This window comes from Hipposideros armiger, unplaced genomic scaffold, assembly GCF_001890085.2.
Source record: "Hipposideros armiger isolate ML-2016 unplaced genomic scaffold, ASM189008v1 scaffold_799, whole genome shotgun sequence".
NCBI lineage: Eukaryota > Metazoa > Chordata > Mammalia > Chiroptera > Hipposideridae > Hipposideros > Hipposideros armiger.
Window position 1 is genome coordinate 233,202 of NW_017732149.1, and position 5,279 is coordinate 238,480.

The window sequence follows — 5,279 nt, forward strand, 5'->3', positions numbered from 1 at the left end:
TGCCTCGCCCGGGAAGAGCACAATGATGGTGCCAACTTGGGCCAGTGAAGCAACGTCCTCCACAACTAGACTGAAGAACAAAACGACAGCAACTTCTCTGTTCCCCTTCCCCCAATTTCCCAGCATTGTTCCAATTCCCCAATAAAAATCTTAAAAGACAAATTGGGAAAAAAATGTAATTCTTATCAAAGGGCTAATATCCCTACTATTTATAGATAAGGAAAACCAACAGTTCAACAAAAAAATGTGAAAAATACATGATAGATCACAAAAACAAAAATACATAAAGACTTAAAGACATATGCAGATGTTCAACTTCATACATAATAAGAAATGAAAAATTAAGACAATACCGAAATACCATTTTTTATTGTATTAGCCAAAAATCCATATGTTTGGGCCGGCCGAGTGGTGCATTGGTTAAGATTTGGCTTGGAATGCCAGCTCTAAGCAGTAGGGCCCCAGTTCGGATCCCACATTAGAGCCAGTGACGCTGCACCCTCTACAACTAAGATGGTGAACAACAGCTCAACCTGGAGCTGGGCTGCCATGAGTCGCCGGCGATGGCATAGGCTGCAGTGGAGCTGCAGTGGGCTCTGGTAAGCTACTGTGAGCGGCCGTCCAGTGACCAGCAACAAATCTGCCTCAACCAGGAAGAGCGCAATGATAATACCAACAAGGGCCAGTGAAGCAACATCCTCCACAACTAGACTGAAGAACAAAAAGGACAACAACTTGTCTGTTCCTCTTCCCTGATTCCCCAATGCTGTTCCCCTCCCCCAGTTCCCCAATTTAAAAAAATCTTTTAAAAAAAATCTATATGTTTGATAAAACACTCTTTTGACAAGACGGGGGCGGGAGGGACAAAGACTTTCACCCACTGTTGGTGGGAATGCAAAATACTACTCCCCAGACAATATTTACCAACATTATAAATGCATATGCACTTTGAACCAGCAACCCCACTTCTGATCAATCAGAAAGGTTTTTGTGCTGTATCAGTTAGCTACTACTTCATAACAAACCACCTCAATACTCACTGGCATAAAACAATGATTTAGTATTTCTCCAGACTCTGCGGAAGGCTGGTGGTTGATCTGCTGGTCTTGCCTTAGGTTATATAAGTGTGATGGTCAGTCTAGTACCCACCTGGCACTATACATAGTTATTACCATATTATTGACTATATTCCTTATGCTTTACTTTACATCCCCATGACTATTTTGTAACTACCAATGTGTACTCCCTAATCCCTTTCCCTTTTCACCCTGACCCCTGACCCCCTCCCACCTGGCAACCATCCAAATGTTCTTTGTATCTATGCGTCTGTTTCTTTTTTGTTTGTTCATTTATTTTGTTCTTTAGATTCCACAGTAACTCAGAGCATATGGTATTTGTCTTTCTCAGTCTGACTTATTTCACTGAGCATAATACCCTCAAGGTCAATCCGTGTTGTCACAATCAAACTTTCGTTTTACAAAGACGCCCCTGGCTGCCACGTACTGGTCCTGTGCCGGGTACATTGGGAGGCAGAGATGAATCAGATGGGTCCTTGAGCCTGAGGCACTCAGAGTCCAGCTTGTTGATAAATATGTACAAATTGCTCCCCCTGAAGCACTGGATCCTCTTCGAAGGACAGAGGCTCTGGGAAGTAACCCAAACCCACTGCAAAGACGGAGCTTTGGGGTTAAGTTGCTGAGATCTGGGGGTGTTTCTCACACAGCATCACTTAGCCTTAGTCTTGCCTACCTGATAATGGCTGGAAATAAGAATTGCCAGAGGTAATTATAAATTCTTGGACCCCCAACCCAGGTTCTTGAATCAGAAACCTGGTCATTTGTCTATTTCACAGGCTTTCCCTCCAGCTTCAGGAAGGTCAAGAAAGACTCCAAGAGCTAAACTTTGAAAGAAGAGTAGGAGAGCCATACAAAAGAATGAAATCTTACCATCTGCGACACCATGGATGGACCTAGAGGGTGTTATGCTGAGTGGAATAAGTCAGACAGAGAACGACAAATGTCATATGATTTCCCTTATAAGTGGAATCTAAAGAACAAAATAAACAGACACACAAAAACAGAAACAGACTCATAGATACAGAGAATAAACGGATGGTGACCCGAGGAGAGGGGGGCTGGGGGCTGGGTGAAAAAGGTGAAGGGATTAAGAAATACAAATTGATAGTTATGAAAAAAAAATTGGTAGTTACGAAATAGTCACAGGGGTGTAAAGCATAGCATAAGGAATACAGTCAATTATATTGTAATAACTATGTACGGTGTCAGGTAGGTACTGGCCTAGTCGGGTTTTTTTGTATAACTTCTAAGTTATACAAATGTCTACCCACTATGCTGTACACCTGAAACTAATGTAAAATAATATTGAATGTCAACGCTAATTGAAAATAAATAAATAAATAAATAAATAAAATTTTTAAAAAAGAAAGAAGAGTAGGAATTAGGCTTGGGAGTGTGAGAGGGCAGGGTGTTCCAGGGATCAGGAACTGCACGGGAACGTCTGGCAGTGGGAAAATGCAGAGAACGACTGGGACTGGAATCGGAGCACGTGATGGGTGGTGGTGTGCACTCCAGTGGGAAGCCAGGCTGGGAAGTCTGAGCCCTGGGGAACCAGGGGGATTTTCTAAGCAGGGGTTGGCCTGGTTATTCTGATGCTTTAGAAAGGCCCCTCAGGCAGGGAGCTTGCACAGGAAAGGGTGTGTGTGGTTCAGGCCACCCAGCTCGTAGGGTACTGGGTGGACTTCAAGCGATCCTGGATGTGATGAGTTCAAGATCACTGAAAGGAGAGAGGAATGACCGTTGTTATCACATCGCGTGTGTCTGCGTCCATCTTTAGAACCACAGCCAGATTTGAGCTGTAGACCTTTCACTCATTCATTTAAGAAATATTTATTGAGCATCTACTGTGTGCCAGGTGCCATAGTGCCACTGAAGAACCAGCAATGAACCAAACAAACAAAAATCCCTGCCTTCCTGGAGCTTATTTTCTTGCTTTTTATGCCTGGGTCAAGGTGTGAGGGAAGAGGCCATTCCCTCACTCACTTATCAGCAGGCTTTTCATGAACATCTGCTGTATGCCTGACCTTATGTTGGTTGCTGAGGACAAGCAGCATAAGCCAGGCCCCATCTGGTCTAACGGGGACGCAGCTCGGCACACACCTCATGGACCTGTCTGCCTAGACGGCTGGGCAAGGCCTGAACTGGGCCTTGAAGGATAAGAAGGATGACGGTCAAAGGAGGGGTGAGACAGCGTACAGGGTAGAGGGAAAGATTCCGAGGTTTTTTTGGTGTGGGTGAGGCCTGAGTCTGTGGTTCAGAGAAGGACCTGGTGGGAGAGATGAGGTGATACTGGAGCAGCTATGGAGCATGATTGGGAGCCTGGGGGGTTGTGGGAGTTATTGGTGCAGGGGACTGATATTGTCACACTGGTGCTGGGGACAATCACACTAGCAGCTGGGGAGAAAGATGGATGTGACGGAGAGGGGCTGCAGGTGGGAAGACTAAGGGAAGAGGCTGTTCTGAGGGTCCAGGTGGAAGCTGATGCCCCAGGTGAAAGCTGCATCCCCTGACCTGAGGTGGGGGGGAGACGGAGGACCCCAGAGGCAGCTCTGGATTTGGCCACTGAGAGAGGAGCGAAGACTGAGGTTCCACAAGAAGGGCTTTGTAATCAAAAGCTGCAAGCGAGAGCCCCAGCCCTGCTCTGTACCAACCTTGTGAACTTGGACCCATTATTTAACCTTAGGAGCCTCGGTTTCCCAGTCTGTACACTTCGGAGAATAGCAGCAGCTACTAGGAAGTTGGGAGAATCGTGGGAGCTACTGAGGTAGCACCTGTGACCCAGTGGATGCTCCAAATGGATGGGGGAGGGAGCCAAGGGCAGCCTTCTGTCTGCATTGAGTGTCAGGGCGAGGGAGATGCCATCTCTGATGGAGATATAGGAAGGAGCTCTGTGGGGCAAGGTGAGGCCACCAGGCTTGGAGCTTCTAACATCAGAACCCTGGCCTCGCTCTCTAGACTTATGGATCTACTCATTTCTCCAATCGCATCTGTGGTCTCTGTGTTCTTGTGCCCACTGTGTGCTCAGGCACATAGTAGGTGCTGCCTTTGAGGGGCAGGATCTGGCTTGCAGGCATAGATGGGGGTGTCATAGGGATAGAGGTACAGCTGAACCTGGGGAGGCAAGGAGGTAAAGAAAGAAGAGAACCTAGGATGTAGCCCAAGGAACCCTGGTGCTGTTGAGAAGTGTGGGAGAAGGGAGGGGCCTAAAAGGAGACTGGGAAACAACATCCAGAATTTTTGGGGGCAGGAGATGGTAGGCAGGAGGCAGGCCAGGAGCCAAGGCAGGGAGTACTTAAAGAAGAGAGAGGTCATCAGGGTCATACATCCCTGAAAGACCCTGGAGGGTGAGGCCTGACCAGTGGTCAATGGATTTGGTATCAGTGGGTACTTGGCAAAAACAGGTTGCCCGATTTTGGGAGTGAAAGTCCTGATGCGATGGTAGGATGTGGAGATGGGGAGAGGAGAGGTGGGCGTTAAGAAGAGGGATGCAGGCGCCTTGGACCCTCGGGCTACCAGAATTTCTCTCCCAATATGGACGAATTTCTTTTTTTTTTTTTTGATGAATTTCATTTTTAACAGTCAGAGCCATCTAAGGATAGGCCACCGCGTCTGGGAAGGTAGTGAGCTTCCTGTCCTTCCAAGTAGACAAACTGAGCTCTGAGACCCACTACTGCCCAGGGACTCTCACACTTACACTGGGGAAGGCTGTTAAAAAAAACATGCCCCTTGTTCTTCTCAGCTACGCTTGGAAGATTCCTGGCATCACAAAAGCCACCTAGAGGGTCAGTCTTGCTATTTCTAGTGTCCAAAGAGCCTCCTGCAGGGACACACGCACATGCGCGCGCGCGCACGGGTGGTCGCGCACAGGTTCGCACAGATGCTCCCAGACAAAACATAAAATCCGACTCTGTCTCCTGGTGTCGAGGGAGCCACAGCACCTCTCCCAGGTTATGAATTAATGGAATAACCTGGGAGAGGAGCCACAGCACCTCTCCCAGGTGATTCCCTTAATTCATTCCCTTACCCGCTTTCTGCTCGGCCGCCCCACCCCCACCCTACGCCAGCATCTCTGCCTCCCGCCGCATCTCCTCCGTCTCCCTGCTTCTCTGGCTCTGCCCTACCCCACCCGCCTCTAGGACTCCACTTCCCCTCTCCTTGGGTCCCCCTCCCGGGACTACAACCCCCAGGCGCCCCCAGCCCCCG